The sequence below is a fragment of the Carcharhinus amblyrhynchos genome, chromosome 26 (assembly GCF_965287045.1).
Source record: "Carcharhinus amblyrhynchos chromosome 26, sCarAmb.v2.hapA, whole genome shotgun sequence".
NCBI lineage: Eukaryota > Metazoa > Chordata > Chondrichthyes > Carcharhiniformes > Carcharhinidae > Carcharhinus > Carcharhinus amblyrhynchos.
Window position 1 is genome coordinate 7,835,719 of NC_137349.1, and position 20,828 is coordinate 7,856,546.

The following is a 20,828-nucleotide window of genomic DNA, read 5'->3' on the forward strand; positions in this document are numbered from 1 at the left end:
GGTGGGATGGAAGACAGCCTAATCCCCAAGAATGTTCTGTATGGGGTGTTTTCTGGAATAAGATGAACTCTGGGGCACCCTATACTGTGCTTCAAGGATGCTTTCAGATGTGACAGTAAGTCCTTTAACATCGATTATCACACGTTAGAGTCGTGGCTAATGGCAATAAAATGGCGACGTCTCCTGTCGACTGTCATGCATCGGCATGATGACTGATTGTTATGATGGCTTGGAGGTAGATAGTAATGCTGAAAACAATTTGCAGCAACACTAGGAAGCTTCATGTCCTGCGTTTGTGCCAGCACCTGCCTCAGGACTCTGAGTCTGTACTTGGAGTTTTGAAGGATGAGGGGGGAATTTCATTGAACCCTACAGAATACTGAAAGGTCTTAATAGAATGGACCTAGGGAAAATGTTCGATCAGTAGGAGAGACTAGGATCTGAGGGCATAGCCTCAGAATAAAGGGACGACCCTTTAGAACTGAGATAAGGAGGATTTCCTTCAGTCAGAGGGCGGTGAATCAATGGAATTCATTGCCACAGAATGGAGGTCAGGTAATTCTGTATATTTAAGACAGAGATAGATAAGTTCTTGATTAGTAATGGGATCAAAGATTATGGGGAAAAGGCGGGAGAGTGGGATCGAGAAACCTATCAGTCATGATTGAATGGCAGAGCAAACTCAATGGGCCGAGTGGCCTAATTCTGTTCCAATATATGATCTAACAGCCTCAAGGAATAATTTCTCCAGCAAAGGTACACCATATGAAGCCACTCCCATCTGATTTGCTGCATGTCTATATTTTTAGCAGGTGGATGGATGCTGATGATAAAAAAACACGCAGATTCTTATCCAGTAAATTACTTGTATTTGATGTGGTACGTTCTCAGGGTTAACTAGCAAACCTGAGTGATTATAACATTTAAAATTAGATTGATTTGTGCATAATTTTAATGTTATGGTGGAGTGGCTCACCAGATGTTTTCATATCTACCTATTATTGCCTTGACTGAGCAATATGGCAGTCATTCCTTCAATTTCTTAAATAGAATGAGTACCTATTCTTAAAAAGAAATGACAAAAGGGTGGGGTGAAACAGTGTACGAGTAGATGTGGCATGAGTTCCAGAATGGATTTGAGCTCATTCGGTCTTCTATTCTGTTCATTCAAGTATGAAATACACTTCTAACGACAAGCAATTCATTAAGAAACTTCAGTTTTTGGTATTTGGCGAGCCATGTAAAGAAATGGAAATGGAAATTTAGATGGTCAACTAATGACTGAAATGCTGCTCCAACAGAAAGCTGCACACTTTACTCTCAAAACAATCTTGCTTCCCTCTTTTTAAGAACCACTGAATCGACTTTCCAATTCTAATTTCCATTTATTGTATGAATCCTGGTGATGCATTATGATTTGTTTTGGCCTGTACATCTATATATCAGTAGCTCCCTTTTGTGGTGAGAATGGAGTACTGCACCTCTTATTTTGAAGCCTGACCAGTGGGATCCATTGCTTGCTTTGTTTCATTTTTTTTGGAATTCATCTGTGATTGGGATACAATATTGCATTGTATATTTTTGCGACAATACATTGTCTAGAGTAAAGCATGTACTTTTGCTCTTGTGACAGCGCCTACTAAGGAAGAAATAGCTGCTTGTTTAAGTTTCAACATTAATTTTAAAGCAGTGTTTCCTAAATATGTTCTTCAGCTACTTTCTTTTTACTCCACCTTTTGGTTTTGATGCACTGTTATTTTTCTTGATAGGATTGTTTGCCCAGGAAATTTCTATTCATTCTCAATCTAGGGGACAAGGTATGTTGCATTGTTGAACAGAAAATTGAAACCACTCACTAGTTTAAAGTTGTTCTCTCATATCTCCCAACCCTAAATTGCTCTTTTCTCTTCCTGCATGCACTACTGAATCCCCAATTTTACTTCCTACGTAGAAGAGCTTGCCTTTGTTTTTGGCCATCCCAAAATGCTTTATGATTTATTACTTTGAAGTATATGTAAGTACAACTGCATTAGTAAAATTAGTGAAATGAATGATCAGTTAACCTTTTTTGGTGCTGAGTGAAATGAGCAAGAGGTGAGAACTCCCCATTTCTAATAATGCTGCAAGTTCTTCTGTATCTATCAATAAGACATCTTGTTTTTGTTTTACTGGCCTAGAGCCAGCATTTTTTTGAACTAGTGTTCTGTTGTGCCAAGTGATGAAGTAATTTTTGGGAGATAAAACAACCAAGCTTAAATCTTCAAACAATTCCCTGCATTGAGATTTAATACAGTAAAAAGTCTGACAACACCAGGTTTTAGTCCAACCTATTTATTTGATAATATACTCACTAGCTTTCGGGGTAATCCCGAAAGCTAGTGAGTATATTATCAAATAAATAGGTTGGACTAAAACCTGGTGTTGTCAGACTTTTTACTGTGTTTACGCCAGTCCAACGCCGGCATACCCACATCTTGAGATTTAATACCAGTAATTGCACAGTATTGTCAGTGTTTCTCATTGATCAATAAAGGAGTTGGGCCGGTGCAACTACATGGCAAAATAGGCAGCCGCCTAGAGTGGCAAAATACAGGGGTAGGACAAAAACTAAACCTGCATTGGAGATCAAATGGGGTTCAGCAGTTGTACATCTCCATGATTATTCTAAAACTACAAACAAGTAATTACCCAAGAATTTAATCTAGCTCGCAGTATCATATTAATTATATATAAAATTTAGTAACTGTGTAGGAGCAGTGTTGCATCATATAAGCTGTATTATAGATTATGTATTCTACATGCACAACATTCTCATTGTTCTACATTTCTCTCAATCTACATCATATCCTCACTTTTCATCTAAACTAATAATAAATGCAGAAATTTTATTCATTCTAATGCCACAATACTTTTGAGGGGTGGGGGGATGGGGTGTAAGGCTGGAGGTTTGCCAAGGGTGCCTATTAGCTATACACCAGTACAAGAAGAGATGGAGTTCCCAGAAAAATAATTAAATATGAACGTAAATAGGAATTCCCCAAAATCTGGATGCTGAAATGTCTATTTCCAACAGAATAACCTATAAACAATGATATTGTAGTTATTAGCTAGGGCGGTAGACCAATAGGTATCTGAATAATGCATACATCATTGTTGTACAAATCAGCCAGTAGGAAGCAATACGTACAAGCAGGAGGAGGCCATTCAGCCTTTCGAGTCTGCTCTGCCATCCATCACAATCATAACTGATCATCCAATTCAATAGCCTAATTCTGCTTTCTCCCCATAACCTTTTGATCCCATTTGCCCCAAGTGCTATATCCAGCGGCCTCTTGAATACACTCAATGTTTTGGCATCAACTACTTCCCGTGGTAATGAATTCCACAGGCTCACCACTTTTTGGGTGAAGAAATGTCTCCTCATCTCTGTCCTAAATGGTCTACCCTAACTTGTGAATCATTGCAGATTGTTAGCCAGTGTGTGCCACTGCACCATTTAACTTTGCATAAACTGCATCCCTGTTTTTTCAAAATATCACTTGATTTCTGAGGTTGTTGCATGTGCACATTAATTTTCCATTAAATTGCCACAAAGTTAAATGAACTTTCCCCTTTTACTGTCTCAGATGTACACACAACATCTCTTAGCAGGATATGGTCACTGAGGCTCAGGCACATACTACTGCTGTCAGCATATAGTCATCGATGCCTGACTTGACCATCATCATTACATGGATGATGATTATGTACCAAAGACCTCTTGAATGGTGACCTGGTACACAAAGGGCACCTGTCATGATAAAATAAGACAACATCTACATTGCTAACTGTAGATTGCTAACTGGCAGCTGTTAGGACTTTGGAAGCTAGGCGGCATTGGAGAGTGCCATGATTATGGAAAGTTCAGTTGGCTGGGGAGAGAGCCTAGAGAAAAGAGACAAGTGATTGCACCTCAATTTGCAGCAGACATTGCTGTGCTGTGCTCTGAGACACAGATGAGATGATGTTTAACTTCCACTAAGGTGCAAGCCATCACCTCATGATGGAAGGCTGCTGGGAAATTGCTGATGACTGGCAGTCAACCTTTTTGGTCTCTGGTGTAAAGCTTCACAAGTTTGGTTTCACTCCTTGGCTTTATGAATTGTTTTAGGATATTTTAAAAATTTCAAATTTGAATTTTTCATTTGCACTTCCTCTTCAGTATCACCCTCCTTCCTCTTATTCAACGAATTCCTACAGGGCAGATGGAAGCCATTCGATCCAGAGACTGCACTTATTCTCTGATGGAGCATCTTACCCATGCCCTATCCCTGTAACTCCTTATATTTACCTCACTAATTTTCCTAGCCTATACATCTCGGGACACCTAAGGGACAGTTTAGCATGGCCATCAATCTGACCTGCACATATTTGAACTGTGGGCAGAAACTGGAGCATCCGGAGAAAAGCTATGCAGACATGGGGAGAACATGCAAACTCCACACACGGTTCACCCAAGGCCAGAATTGAACCTGAGTCCCTTGCATTGTGAAGCAGCAGTACTAACCACTGAGCTACTGTACTTTTAAGCTCAAAGAAGATTCCTTGATCCCATTGTTCATCAGTGCCCAGATTTGCAAGCCGCCTTGACCATTCTGTACCAGTGGTAGTTCTCACTTTCAGCAACCTGGGCCAAATCTTTTTAGGGCCATAACATGAACAAATCTAGCCACCCGGGCATGCCATGTCATCCTCAAAAGGAAAAGTATTTGAAACCAGTTGAAAACTGCATCTGTTAATTGGAATAACTGCTATACACCAGGGAGCAACTGGAGAATTTAACTAGAAATCAGTTGGTCCCTGATTTTGTCAGCTGACTTTGACAGTTATTACTAGAAATGGTTGGTTTAACTGGGAACTGACTGGCTGAAGTCTGGACACCATTATTCTCTCAGGATGTACATATTCTGTGTATCATATACGTCTGGTAGCATACTAGTGTTCTCCATTTTTGTGTTATCAAATTTAGACAGAGTTTGTACACCCTTGTCTTTACGACAGTGGTTGGGTTTTGCCATGTAGTTCTGTAATTGGATTGCACAGACATGATGAGTTTCAGCCAGAGTGATCAACTGTCTGGTGCTTTGTGAAATTGTCTCACTCTGCATTGATAAGATGATGTGTACTCCTCGGCAGGTGCAGGGGTGGATAGTCCCATAAACCCAGGTAGCAGGTCAGCATAGAGGTCTGGATGCCATGTGGGACAAGGTATGTAGGGGCTGGTAAGCCTGGCAGTGTGGTAGTTCTGCCCGGGCACGTGGGTGAAGGCAAGTAAATGAGAAGCAAATGTAATTCTGTGCTCCAGGTGTCATTTTCAAAATTTTTCTCATTAGTGGAAAGTTATCTAGGTATCTGCTTTTCTCAAGACGCAGCACAAATCAAGTCCAATCAGTTACCACGCTTTTGGTCTGCTCCATTATCATCAGTGTAATGTAAGGTATTGTCTCAAATACTATTAAGCTGCGTTACTCCCAATAAATTGTTCAATTTGGGTCTCACCCAACTAGCGCAACACTAAAGAAATTGGAAATGCAGTGAATTAAAGGGAAAAGACCAGGCAGTAGTATAAGATAACATTTTGGTTAATAATCATAATATGAAAGGAAGGGACAAGTGCACCAGAAGATGAGCCTGGAGTTTGAAAAAGTGGTGGAAGGACATAATTTAAAAATACATGTAGCACTCAACAAATGAATGAATTGATAACTATAACCTCCCAGACTTGACTGCAAGCTAACTAAGATTGGGACCTAAATGTTCAAGGGTACCTGACACTTCGGAGGAGAGAAAGCTAGGAAAAGGTGGTGGGGTAGCTCTGTTAATTAAGGATGGCAGTACAATAGTGAGAGATGAAATTAATTACAATCAAGATGCAAAATCAGCCAGCGTGGAGATAAATAGCAAAGATGAGAAATCAACTATAAACATAGTTTAAATGTTTCCCCCAAAAGCTACATTGTGTAGGGTGGTGTATTTGGGAAGAAATAAAGGGGAACCAATGAATGTACTGTACTTAAATTTCCAGAAGGTATTTGATAAGATGCCACATCAAAGGTTATTACTGAAAGTAAAATCTCATTGTTTTTAGGATGTAACATATTAGCGTGGATAGAAGATTGGCTAGCTCACAGGAAGTGTTAGGCATAAATGGGTATTTTTCTGGTTAGCAGGATGAGTGGTGTGCCATAGGCATCAATGCTGGGCTTCAACTTACAATTTATGTAAATGCCTTAGATGATGAGACTGGCGGTATGGTTGCTAAATTCACTAGTGACTGAAATATGAGTGGGAAAGTTAAGTGAGTAAGCAAAGATTTGGCATGTGGAGGATAATATGGACAAATGTGAAACCATCCATTTTGGCAGGAAGAATAAAAAGAGCAACATGTTATCTAAGTGGTGAGAGATTAGAGTTTTTGAGGTGCAGAGGGATCTGGGTATCCTAGTGCAGGAATATCAGAAGTTTGGTATAGCTCTCCTAAGGGCTGAGTGTAGGGTGACAAAATTTGCTGATGACACGAAGGTGAGTGGTAGAGCAAATTGCGTGGAGGGTGTGGAAAGTCTGCAAAGGGATCTGGATAGGCTGAGTGAGGTGGGCGAGGACTTGGCAGATGGAGTATAATGTTAGCAAGTGTGAGGTTATCCACTTTGGCAGAAATAATAGTAGGAGGGATTACTATTTAAAGGGCAAAAAGCTGCAGCATGCTATGGTGCAGAGGGACCTGGGGGTCCTTGTGCATGAGTCGCAAAAACCCAGTCTGCAGGTGCAGCAGGTGATCAAGAAGGCGAATGGAATGCTGGCCTTCATCGCGAGGGGGATAGAATATAAAAGCAGGGAGGTCTTGCTGCAACTGTACAGGGTACTGGTGAGGCTGCAGCTGGAGTACTGTGTGCAGTTTTGGTTGCCGCACTTGCGCAAGGTTTTATTGGCCTTGGGAGTGCAGAGGAGGTTCACTAGGCTGATACCGGAGATGAGGGGGTTGGACTATGAAGAGAGACTAAATAGACTGGGTCTGTACTTGTTGGAATTTAGAAGGATGAGGGGGGATCTTATAGAGATGTATAAGATAATGAAAGGGATGGATAGGGCAGAGGTAGAGAGATTCTTCCCACTTAGAAAGGGTAGCAGGACTAGAGGGCACAGCCTCAAGATAAGATGGGGGCAGTTTAGATCGGAGTTGAGGAGGAACTTCTTCACTCAAAGGGTGGTGAATCTCTGGAATTCTCTGTCCATTGAAGTGGTGGAGGCTACCTTGCTAAATATAGTTAAGTCACGGGTAGATAGGTTTTTGACAGACAAGGGAATTAAGGGTTATGGGGAGAGAGCGGGAAAGTGGAACTGATCCACTTCAGATTAGCCATGATCTTATTGAATGGTGGGGCAGGCACGAAGGGCTAGATGGCCTACTCCTGCTTCTATTTCTTCTAATAGAATGCTTATTGTGAGGGGAATCTAGTAGGAAGATTATGCTTCAGTTATACAGAGCACTGGTGCGAGCACATCTGAAATACTATGTACAGTATTGGTCTCTTTAAGGATCAATGTAAATGCATTAGAAGAAGTTCAGAGAAGGTTTACCTGATTAATTCCTGGAATAGGAAGGGCTTGTATTCATTTGTGGGAAGTGGTGTTGATTTGGCCAGCATTTATTGTCCTTGAGAAAGTGGTGAGTTCCCTTCTTGAACAGCTGCAGTCCCTGTGGTGTATTTTCATCCACAGTACTGTTAGGGAGGGAGTTCCAGGATTTTGGACCAAGAATGTAGGAACTGGAGCAAAAGTAGGCAGATTTAACCCTTTGAACCTATTCCGTCATTCAACAAGATCGAGTGACCTCTCCCTTTTCTCAAATCCACCTCCCTACTTGTTCCTCACATCCTTTTTAACCTGTGTTTTTTCTTAATATAAATATATCTATCTCCTCCTTAACCATTTTAATGGTTCAGAATCTACTGTGCTGTAGGGCAGCGTGTTTCACAAATTCCCCACCCTCTGAGAAGTAGTTCCTCCTCATCTCAGTTTTAAATCTACCAACCCTCAATCTATACCTATAACAGTGACATATTTCCATCACCTGATACAGGAGCAGTGCTCTGAAAGCTTGTGATTCCAAATAAACCTGTTGGACTCTAACCTGGTATTGTGAGACTTCTTACTGTGCCCACCCCAGCCCAACACCAGCATCTCCACATCATGGCTTCGATGGTAGTGGTCATAAATTTGGAAATTTGGCCTTGGGTTCCTGCAGTGCATTTTGTAAATGCTGCACACTGCTGCCCCTGTTTGTCAGAGGTGGAGGGATTGAATCTTTGTGGAAGGGGTGCTAATCTAGCAGGCTTCTCAGTCCTGGATGGTATCAAATTTCTTGTGGTGTTATTGCCACTTATCAAGGATGTGAAGTTTAGAGCTGGCTAAATTGAACTGAGAATTAAAGGGCATGATAGAGATGTAGTGGCACTTATTAAAGCAGATCTTTAGAATATTCAGCGAAGATGCATTATCGTGAAGAACACCATCCATAACTAACTAATAAAGTTAAAGGTAGTATAAATTAATTTCTGCTAAAATTAATGGTAGGTCAAAAGATTGCATGGAATTTAAAAATCAACAAGGAATGATTATATTTAAGGGAGGATGTAGAGTACTGTAGGAGAGAAAACTAGCTTGAAATATGAAAACAGATAGTAAAAGTTTTTATATGTATTTGGAAAATAAAAGTAAATTTGGTCCACTAGAAAGTGATGATGGGGGATTAAGAATGGGAAATAAAGAAATAACAGAACGAATGTTTGTCTGCCTTCGCTGTAGAAAACCCAAATAAGTTACCAGAAATACTTGTAAATCAAGATGTGCAAGGGAAGAACTAAAAAAAAATTATAATCACCGGGAGAAAAAACTATTGGAACTGTAGGCTGACAAGTCCTCAGGACGTGATAAGTGTTCACCTGGGGATCTTAAAGTGGCTGCAGAGTTGGTTGATGTATTGGTTGTAATTTTACCAAAATTCTCTAGATTTTTAGAAAGGTACATCTAATTAGAAAATAGCCAGTGAGTCTTGGGAGACAGAAATGACAGGCCACTTGGGTTAACCATTGATCATGAGGCAGACATTAGAGGCTATTATTAAGGAAAGTCTTAATACAAAAGCAGAGTCAACATGATTTTTTGAATTGGTTTGTTATTGTCACATGTATTAGTATACAGTGAAAAGTATTGTTTGTTTTTGTGCTATACAAGGTACACCGATCATGGAGAGGGTGCAGAATGTTGTGTTACAGTCATTGTTGGGGTGTAGAGAAAAATCAACTTAATATGGTTTTGTGAAGGGGACATCCTGTTTGACTAATTTACTTGAGTTCTTGAGAAAGTAACAAGCTTCGTAGATGAAGAGGAACATGTAGATGTGGTGTATTTGGATTTCCAAAAGACGTTTGATAAGGTGCCAATCAAAGGTTACTGCACAAAATAAGAGCTCAGTGTACAGGATGACAGTGTGGATAGAGAAATTAGAGCTAATAGGAAGAAGAGAGTAGGGAAAAATGGGCCATTTTCAGGTTGATCAGCTGTAACTAGAGGAGTGCCACAAGGATCAGGGCTGGAACCTCAACTATTTACAGTTTTGATCAATGACTTGGACAAGGGACCAAATGTATGTTAACTAAATTTGCTGATGATGCAAAAATTGTGTGCAAGTTGTCAAGGAGAGGTAAAGGGCCTGCAATATGATCTAGTTAAGTCAAATGAATGGGCAAAAATTTGGCAGTTGGAGTATATAGTGAGAGAAAATGTGAACTTGCCACTTTGGTAAAAACAACTGAGAGGCTGTATGTTATTTGAATGGTGAGAGATTGCAGAACTCTAGCACAGGAGATATCTGGGTAACCTGGTAAATGTATGCAGATACAGCAGGTGATCAGGCAGGTAAATGGAACATTGTTGTCTATTGCAAGGTGAATCAAATATGAAAAGGAAGTTTTGTTACACTTGTGCACATTTTCAGTCTCCCTACTTGAAAAAAATATTAACATTTAGAAGCAGTTTAGAGTAGATTCACTTGACTCATTCCTGGGACGAAGAATGTATGGAAAGGTTGGTCCTATGTCTGTTAAGAGTTTATTTTATTGAAACATATAACATCCTGAGACGTCTTGCAGGGTGGATAATGGGAGCATTTTTCCTCTTGTGGGGGAAACCAGACAGGGGCACAGTTTTAAAAAATGTATAGAATCTCCCATTTTAGCTGGAGAAAAAAAGAGAACATTTTGTTTCCAGAGGGTTTTTACTCTGTGGAATTCCCTTCCTAATAGAGCAGCAGAGGCAGGGTCATTGAATACTTTTTAAAGCTAAGTTAGGAGAGTGAAAGAATATAAGGCTACACAAGGAAGTAGAATTATGGCCAGAATCTTATCAAATGGTGAAAAGGGTCGAGGGGCCAAATCTTATTATTCGGCTCTTAAGTCGTACATTTGTATGTTCAGTTGGCTACAAATTGCATTAGAGCTTTTGTCCAGGACAAAAGAGCTGCAGTGAGGTGAGAGTGGTTGTCATTGGCGTCAAGACAGCACTTTACTAAGTATAGTATGAAATAGCACTAGCAAAATTAAGTCAGTGGGAATTGCAAAAAAAAACTCCACTGCTTGGAGTGGTATCTTGAGTAGAGGAAGATGGTTGTCATTAGCAGCTGATCATCTCAGCCCTAAGATATCACTACATGAGTACTTCAGGATAGTGTTTTAGGGTCAAGCATTTTCAGCTGCTTCATTATTAGACCTTGCTATTATCATGAGGTCATAAGTAGGAATGTTTGCTGATGATTAGTGTTCTTTAGTTTAGTAAGGGCATCATGAGCGACATAGGCTTGGAGGGCCAAAGGGCCTGTTCCTGTGCAGTACTTCTCTTTTTGCATTTGCAGTTACTCAGATAATAACATTTCTATGCCTGCGTTTGCATTTTGGGCTTGGGCTGATAAGTGGCACTAAGGTTTTTAATGCTAACGCAATGATTATTTCCAATCGGAGAAAGTCTTATCGACGCCCCTTTAAATTCAACAACATTGTCATCGTTGAATCATCCACCACAACATCTTAGGAGTCACTGTTGACCAGAACCCAAATCGGACCAGCCACAAATATTGTGGCTATGCAATCGGGTCAGAGACAGAATATTTTGCAACAAATAACTTCTGATTCCCCAAAGCTTTCCACCACCTACAGGGCACAAGTCAGGAGTGTGTTTAAGTATTGCTGGATGAAATCCAATTGTACTCAAGAAGTTCAACACCATCCAGGATGAAGCAACCTTCTCAACTGGCATCCCACCGGCTACCTTAAACATTTACTTCCTCCATTACCAGTAGACTGGGGCAGCTGAAGATGGGGGAGAGATAGTAAGGTAGAGTTGTTTCAGAAGACTGAGTGGAAGGCTGTGTTAGGTTAAGGCTGTTTTATGATGTAGCAAACAGTGAACTAAAGGTTGTGAAGTAATATGTGTATGGGTGGTTAAGATTACGTGAGCCGGAAAGCTAGAGGAGATTGAAAACATTGTTTTGAAGTCCCTGTTGTGAAGTTTGGGGAGATGATTGGGGTATGGAATAGAATGAGAGCTAGACATCTCTATCAAATTATCTATTTTGTATAAGTAGAGCCGGAGATGCCAATGATGTAAGAAAGATAAACAAGTTTGAAAACAAAGCATGAGTAAAAGTATTGGTGACAGTGGTTGCAGTGCTGTGAAAATAAATAATGTTGATAACATTAGGTTTTGGGTTAAAAGTATTTTATCTGAAGAAAAATATGGCATGCAACTATGAAATGGGGATAGAATTAACACTTTACTGAAACTGCTCCTAATCGAGACAGAATAAGGGAGCTTCAGTTTTGCTAATGTTGGGTTTGTATAAAAATTGATCTGATAACTTGAAGTCAAGGATAGTGAGAGAAAGGTTCAATGTTTGTATTTCATGGAAGTTGACTGTGAGTGGTGTTGAATGATGTAATGGCAATCAGTGGAAAGCATTTTCTTCTGGGAATGTAATGGGAATATACTGGAAATAAGAGTTGAATTATATTTTACTTGAAAGATCTAAGTATTCATGAATTTTATGTTCATGATTTATTGGATTGTACAATAATACAATAATTTACTATGCACATTGACCACAGATATTCTGATCCACCGAATGTTAGGTTCCATTTGTATGTACCTTGGCATTACTACTTCCAGCAATCAAATATGTGGGAGCGAATATAGCTGATTTGTTCTTTTAGTTTGTGTACACAAGGTCCTTGCAATTCATTGTAAGAAAAACATTTTTTTGTCTTGCTAACCAACAATGAATGGATCTGTAGGATGAAACATGTTGGGAGAAAATTTCTGCACGAGTTTTATTCTCTAGTCATATGCATGACAGTACTGCAAAATGGTAAATGAATCAGAAGTTAGATGATTGTACAAATTACTTGACCTTCATTGCTGCTGGCTATGATGCTACCTGGATTGCTAATTTGTTCTGTAACTCCAAACCTGGTGTGTTATATTCTGAATCATTTTAAGAGCTCAATTTGTTTCATAATAAAGTCCTGATTATGAGGCTACTGGAAGCTATATCAGCTGGCCTTCACTAAAATATTGTTTAAATAAATTGTCATTTTTTGTGAACTTATTGCAGATTCATACAAGTTAGTTACAATAATGCAGGATATTTTGTTATGGTAAATTTAGCTGATAATCCTGGAACTTGGTGCTTGTATTTGAACCTTTTTTATTGTACCCGAAAGTACCAGCTGTATGAAATTGTGATTTATTGATTAGCTTTGATCTTTTGCAAGTTAATGCTTAGAGAGAAGCTGTCAGAACTCATGTTAGTTTTTTTCACCTTTTCTTAATTTTGTAATTTCTTTGGTTATAGGTTGTTGCACAAAAGAATGGTGATCGCCATTCCATTTTTATCACTGATTAAAAAAATTATTTCATTTTTCCAGCTCAAACTTTGGAGAATACTTTGTAAAAATAAAAAGCAAACATCCAGACAGTTTCTTTAAAATGTATCAAGTGCTATTAGAACATTATTGGATGTAAATTACATTTTTAGTCACTGAAGCTTGTGCTTATACTTTTGCCTTCTCCCTTCTTATGTATGTACATTTCATACTTTAAGCATTTTTTTCCTTCAAAAGAATATGATAATTAGGGCTTTAAATTTGAAACTTGCATTAATATGGCACCATATCACTTTTCTTTGGGTACACACACACTATGAATTACTTAGAATGCAGACTTTTGGGGTAAATAGTGAGAAATCTTCCTCCCTCTTGAGGATACATAAAGGATTGGAGGGCAGTGAAGGAAGTACAAGTGATGTGAGAAAAAGCTTTTGCACCCACAGGATGGTTGCAGCCTGGAACAAATTTCCTGTGTGTGTGTGTGGTGGAAGCAGGGTCAACCAAGGTATACAAAAGGGAATTGAATTGCTACCTGAAAAGGGGGTGCAAGGTTATGGGGATAAGACAGGGGAGTGGGACGAGATGGACTGCTTTTTTCAAACAGTCATTGCAGATGTGATGAACTGAAAGGCCTCCTTCTGCACTGTGGTGCAAACAATGGTTGTTTTGCGCGTGTAGACAAACAGCAAGTAATGTGATTATTTGACCAGTTTTTCTTTGGATGGTGATTGAAAAAAGATCACTCAGAGCACAGAATGCATGGTGCCTTAAGACATTTAATAGGAACTGGAATAAACCGTTAATTCCTTTTGAGCCTGCTTTCCCATTCATTGAAATTGTGGCTTATCAGTACCACAACAGCATTTAATTCTATCTTTGATCTGTGTTCCTCTTGCCACCTGTCAGTCTTGTCTTAAATTTTGTGATGCTTCATCCTTCGCCATTTTGTAAGAATTTAAGATCATTGCTGTGTTCTGTATTCATTCACTCAAAGATTTTCTGTAATTTTTATTGTTTTAGTTAGTTTTAAAGATTTGATCGCAGCCTTCTAAACTAGAAATGCAAACTAAATTCGTCCATGTAATTTAATAACCTTTTATGGTCTAGCAGCAGGAATATTTCAGAAACCATTCTTCAGATGAACATGATGATTCCTGAATCGTAATTGAAGAGCTGAAGTTTAGTGCATGGAAAATGTGATGCTGCGAGGTAGAATGCTAGAGTAGTTGAGTGTGTAAGTTACAATTGTATGGAGAGGTGGCAAGGTTGGAAGCTCAGCTTGGGGTCAGAAAGGATGCGGGTATTCAGTCCATGACTCAAAAGTGAGACAAATTAAGTTTTTGACAAAGCAATTTTTTTTTCCCAGTGTTTTTATTAAATGTCTAAATGGGAGTAGAGCTGGATGTCATCAGCATAAATGTCGGAGCTGACCTCATGTTTATGCATGATGTTAACTCGGGGTGTACGTAGCTTATGCATTGTAGTCATAGTCCGAGGTTGTGTCTGAGATCTTGGGATTGTTTTGATGCTGAAATCTGGTGGAGAATCAACTGAAGTTTGAAAAGATTGTGGGCATGGATAACTTATTGCTATCAAGGAAAGCTGAACAATTTGCATCTTTACTATCTGGTGCATTATGGGTATAATCTGGAAGAACAAGATTTCAAAGGCAGTACTCCTAAGTTTGACACCACTCACCAAACAGATGACTTTGGCTTGGAAAATCCACAAACAAAGGATTTTCTTTATGGTGAAATGGCCCTTGCCAGACCTCCAATGGGATGCCTAAAGCTCTGATTCAAGGATGCCTGTAACTGTGGCATGAAGAACCATCAGCTTGGTGAAGGATGCTCTTTAGTCTGCCTGAAATGTGTTTGCATTCCAGTGCGAAGAGTTATTAGTGACCAAGTGTTAAGAGACTGGCACATTCTAAGGTCCAGGAGTACATGTTGAGGGATGCACTAAAGCCTGAGGCAGCCGTAGGTGCGCAATGGGGAATGATCACTCTCTAAGGGGGTAGTACAATGAGAGGCTAGAAAATGCATAGTTCCTTGGGCCATAAGACTCTCATTGAATGTATACAGTAAATTTTACGTGTATCACAATTGAAACACTTCAGTGCAATAGGATCTGTGTAGAACATTTGAATTTTATTGCACTTTCTGTAACAAACATTCTGTAATGCTCTCTCAGATATTCCATGAATAAAGTATATTTTTGCAAAAAAAAACTGATTGTTGTGACTGAGAATCACTAGCAGATGTCAGAAGACGATAGCCTTCCCCCTGGCTGATGTGTACCACCATGATGACCAGTGGTACTGTGGCTTGACAGTAGATGCCAGTGCTGACGACAACAATGCACAGCAACATTTGGAAGCTTCCTTACTGGCACTTGTGGCAGGACTGTGGAGGAATGACCTCTTCAGCCATCAGCAGAGGCGAATCACGTGAAGATACCCCATCTGAAATGGATTGTTTGCTGTGTGTCCAACCTATTTTTTTTTGTAGATAGAAGGATGCTGATATGTAGAGAGGTATGAGAACCAGTAGTTGAAGTTTAGAGCAGACAGAGGATGGAGAATTCAGACAGGTGGGGAAAATATGAGATGGAGGATGAAGTTTCTCTGTAGAAGTTGAGGGAGGATATCTTTGAAAGGAACTTGGCAGGCCTTGGTGGTTGAGAGGTTGGTAGATGAGTTCTTGGGTACCAACAGAAAGTGTAGAAATAGCAAGGTGATGCATGGAGAGGTGTCAGAAGAACAGTAGAAATAACATGATTATCATGCTGCACTTGGCTCGGGCAGAGCAAGTTGTGGAAGATAGTGTTGAGGAGACTTTTGAGGACCAGTACATCCACAAAGTGGGCTGTCTCACTAAGGCATTCAACATGGGCAGCAGAGCAGGACTAAACAAAATTTTGGGGAAAGTTGCCTGTCCTCAAGTCTCATCTTTGCATGAACCCCATTCCCATGATCCTGACCTTTGCCTTCCCTTCATTAGGAAAGTGCAACTAATCTTAGTTCTGAAAGCTACTGTATTGTAGTTATCATAGAACATAGAACATAGAATATTACAGCGCAGAACAGTAAGTTTTTTTTCAGTTATCGCTCTAGACACTTGGTCCCAAACCTACAAACTAATTACTAACTTTTAGACTTTAGATGTAATGAGTCATTTGTTTCATTAAATCCTTTTTTAAATGTAAATCTTAAGAAATTATGCACTCGTGATCTGTGGGAAAAGAAAAAAGTGGTGCCAAAATCGTCAGTGAGTGTAATTCATAATCTTGCCTCACCGTGGCGATAAATTTCTTTGTTGCACTGCACACTAGATGTAAAGACACAGGTTACAGATGGTTAGCTTCTGACAACTGATGAATTACACAGTTGCTTGCAAGTCCATTTGTTGATCCAGTAATCAATCTGTTGAACTTTATAGTTGGATAAGCTAGTGGGTAAAACTGTCACTTCAGAAGACCTTAGTTTCATTCATTCACTGTGCTGAATTAACGGGCCTTGCCTCAGGAGCATTTTCTAGAAATTGTAATTGAATTCTACACTGTTAAATTAGGAAATGGAAATTCTTTTGGTTTGGTGTCAATTTCGGATGATTACTTTCTGGGATGGTTACATAACATTTATTTAAAAATAGAAATATAAATTTTATGATAATTTTAAGAGTCACATTACAAAATTCATGTATATGGTTATGAATTTGACCATATTTTAATTATGATATCTGCATGGCATTATTCAGTATTACCGCTCACAAATGGGTGAGTTTTTAATCCCAAGTGTATACTGAGCTAATCATACCTGAGGCAGTAGGCAAGTAGTTGATGTGGTATGAATTAGTCCATTGGCTCTGGGCTTGAGATACTGCACCTAGTGACTATATAGTGATTCCTACATGTGATGATCTACTATTTGTGTGAATGAATATGTTGATATGATGGAGCTCAACATGTTAGCTTTCCACACATGCACCAAATATACTTTAATATATATGTTAAAATAACGATACACATGCTTTGTTTTTTTAATAATTTTTTTTGCTATTTCCAGGAAGTGAACATTTCTGTTGGAGTATTAAGTATAGCATCACTGTTCCAGTTGGATCAGCTAATAAGGTCAGTATTTAAAGTAACATTTTATTAAAGCAACTTTTTAAAAAAAGTCTTTAAATGCCATGCTTTTTATAAAATAAATGGCTGTAACTGTTGTAGCTGTTATTAAAGAACAAAGAACAACCCAGCACGGGAAACAGGCCCTTCGGCCCAACGAGCCCGCGCCGCCGCATCACCCTACACCTATTCTACCCTGCATGTCTACGAATGGAACCCTACTCAGTCAGATTCAGGGAAGAAATAGTGTCAATTTGGTAAAAACCGATTAGCCTAAGAGCACATCTTTGGGGTGTGGGAGGAAACCGGAGCGCCCGGAGGAAACCCACGCAACCACAGGGAGAATGCGCAAACTCCCACAGACACAGGCCCAAATCCATGTGTCTGCACAGCCAGCAGTGCTAGTCACTGAGCTGTTGCGGCGCCCGTCTACCGGTCCAGGATCAAGCACACACACCGACATGATGTACTAGGCCACTCCTGGAACTTCCAAGAGCAGCCCACGCACGACCCGCCGTGTGCATGCCCCTCGTTTGACACGAGGTGGACCTCCACCTGTGGAATAAAGACAAAAATATTAATCTTACAGCCTGCCTTTCCGGTGTCTCCCGAGGTTTAACCCTATTTAATAGCCCCTACCATATCCCTCCATTCTCGTTTCACTCATGTGCCTATCTAACTGCATCTTAAACGAGTCCAACGTTCCTGCCTCCACCACCCTACTCGGTAGCGCGTTCCAGACCCCCACAACTCTCTGCGTAAAGAACCTTCTTCTCACTTCCAAATTATACCTCTCCCCCCTCACCCTTAAATGATGACCTCTCATGTTCGTACCCAGTCTAGGGAGCAGTCACTATTAACTCTATCTATTCCCTTCAGTATCTTATATACTTCTATCATGTCCCCTCTCAATCTCCGTCTTTCCAAGGAGAATAGTCCCAGTTTCTTCAACCTCTCCTCATAACCCAGTCCCCCCATGCCAGGCAACATCCTGGTAAACCTCCTCTGCACCCTTTCCAGAGACTCCACGTCCTTCCAGTAGTAAGGTGACCAGAACTGGACGCAGTACTCCAAATGCGGTCTAACCAACGTTCTGTACAACTGAAGCATTAGACGGCAGCTTTTATACTCTATGCCCCTTCCTATAAAGGCTAACATCCCATAAGCCTTCCTAACAACGTTCTCCACTTGTGACGCAACCTTCATGGATTTGTGAACCTGCACTCCCAGGTCCCTCTGTATGTCTATACTCCTAATCGGCCTACCTTTTATCACATAGCTCCTCTCTGCATTATTCCGTCCAAAATGCATCACCTCGCATTTGTCAGGATTAAATGCCATCTGCCACCTATCTGCCCACTGCACCAACCTATCTATATCCTGTTGTATCACCTGACAATCCAGTTCTGTACCCGCCAACCCTGCCATCTTGGTGTCATCAGCAAACTTGCTGATCACACCACCTACGCCCTCTTCCAAGTCATTTATGTAGACTACAAAGAGGAGAGGTCCCAGTACTGAGCCCTGCGGCACACCACTGGTCACTGGCCTCCAGCCCGACAAGGTCCCCTCCACAACTACCCTCTGTCTCCTATTTCCCAGCCAGTTCTCAATCCACCTAGCTACCTGGCCTCGTATCCCATGCGCCTTAACCTTTTCTACCAGCCTACCGTGAGGGACTTTGTCAAACGCCTTACTGAAATCCATATAGATGACATCAACGGCTCTCCCATCGTCAACCGTTTTTGTCACCTCCTCAAAGAATTCCACCAGATTCGTAAGGCAAGACCTCCCTCTAACAAAGCCATGTTGCGTATCCCTAATCAGATCGCAACGCTCCAAATGCTCATACATCCTACCCCTAAGTATTTTTTCCATTAACTTCCCTACCACCGACGTCAAACTCACCGGTCTATAATTCCCAGGGTTATCCCTACTACCTTTTTTGAACAATGGGACCATTCCATTGGGTATGACTAAGAATTCCTGTGCCAAATTTTTTTTTATATAACCAAGGTGGAGTCAGTTTGCTTTTCTAGCTGCCATTGTGACCATGGGCAACATCCTTCAATAAACATAACCAGAAGAGGGTTCACTACTACATCTGTGAAATTAAGAAATCTTGGATACTGTTACTTTTCAGATTCTATTGCACCACTGTCTTTTGCATCATATATGAAGCCAACGTGATAGCTCAATGAGTTGCTAAGCTTTCAGATGAAAATGATCCCGGACTTGATCATCGCTTGAGCTGGTTGATTTCTGATCTTAAATCGATTACGATATTTACTTAGAGTGCCTCTGGCTAGGAAGAGAATTGGCTGGACCTGGTTTGTTCTTTGTCTAGCAGCATTTAATGGTGCATGTGTGAGAGGTCAACTGGCTTTATTGCAATGCTTGAAGTATAGACTGCCGAAACCTATTAAGATCATGCAAGAAGTCAAGCTTCTTGGGCAAATCACCAAATGTTCTATCAAGGAGTTGGTTCTTTCAGGAGAATGGGGAAAGGAGTAAAGTGATGGGGACAGGAAAGAAATTACTTTGTGTGGTGCTTCAGTTGTGTTACTGCCAATTGAAGCATTAAATCACAGGCAATATTCTTGATGTTGAAAAACTACAATCTTGGGGCAAAAGAGGGACACCACTAATTGTTCCTGCCCAAAGTATCTGCTGAAAGATGTATGGCAGGCAGTTGAAACCTGGATTGGACTGAATTGAATTGCTATACCTTGCATAAACAAATAGATTGTCTCACCACCTCAACCTATGCACGAAGAATAGCCATAGGGAAAGGAACTGTACAGCACTTGGTGTTTATGTATTCTAGCAAGAGTTGGTGCCTTAGTGTGAGGAAGTTATTTTAATTTCAGTAAAGCAATAACTACATTTATACATGTTGAAATTGTTCAGTACCTTTGAAATAGTGGCTTGCAATCTAGGCACAAATCAACCAAGAGGCTTCAAAGCTTGTGAAAACTCTCCACAGTTTTCCCTTCATAATTGTTAAGTGTCTGAGTTCACCCTATAAAACTGGAAATTGTTACCAATTAGAGCCACACCTCAGCAGTAAAATTTAAATATGACTGAATCTGGAAATAGTTTGAGCTTCCTGACTCTGACTGCTTGAAAGGTTGGGGGTTGTCTATGTGGTGATGGTTACATAGCTGATATTCGGTCTATTTTCCACCCAATTTGAAAATCTCTCCCATTTGCATTCAACCAGTATTTTGTCTTTCAATTTCAATCACTTTCACATAATTTTCTTTTATTTTTAAATTTCTTTATTTTCTCATCCTTTTGTGTGAACCTGCCTTCTCACAAATAGTTTACAGGTTATTCAGCCTACAAAACTATTTCAGTGTGATTAGTGTATTGTTTTCCCTATCCTTTTTGCTATTTTCTTAATCAGACACTAAAATGTTTATTTATTATCTTTTGATTGAGAGCACAACTATCATATCCAAATGTCCTCTAATTTTTATGCCCGTTTATCTCATCAAACTTACCAAATTTCCATATTTAAGTCTGGGCATATTCTAATGAGATTGAGGGGGTACTTGAGTGTAACTTAACACTTACAAAGTTAGGACTACATTGGGCACAATTTCAACTGTAGTAACAACTACTTGTGTGGCATTTTAAAAACTATTCAAGGGGTGTGGACTTTGCTGACTGGGCAAGCATTCATTGTCCATCCCTATTTGCCATTGAAAGTTCTTGAACCGC

The 20,828-nt window shown here is 40.0% G+C and overlaps 1 protein-coding gene across 3 annotated transcripts in view; it reads left to right on the forward strand.

Moving 5' to 3' along the window:
- Positions 1–20,828, forward strand: part of gng7 (guanine nucleotide binding protein (G protein), gamma 7) — a 202,124-nt gene that overhangs the window by 23,935 nt on the left and 157,361 nt on the right. For 2 of the 3 annotated variants that reach the window (XM_080212955.1, XM_080212957.1), the window contains exon 2: positions 17,044–17,108. The gene's annotated coding sequence lies outside the window, so the exon portion shown is untranslated. Of the gene's footprint in view, positions 1–1,769; positions 1,818–17,043; positions 17,109–20,828 lie in introns of all 3 variants that reach the window. The other variant, XM_080212956.1, reaches the window with a different exon arrangement.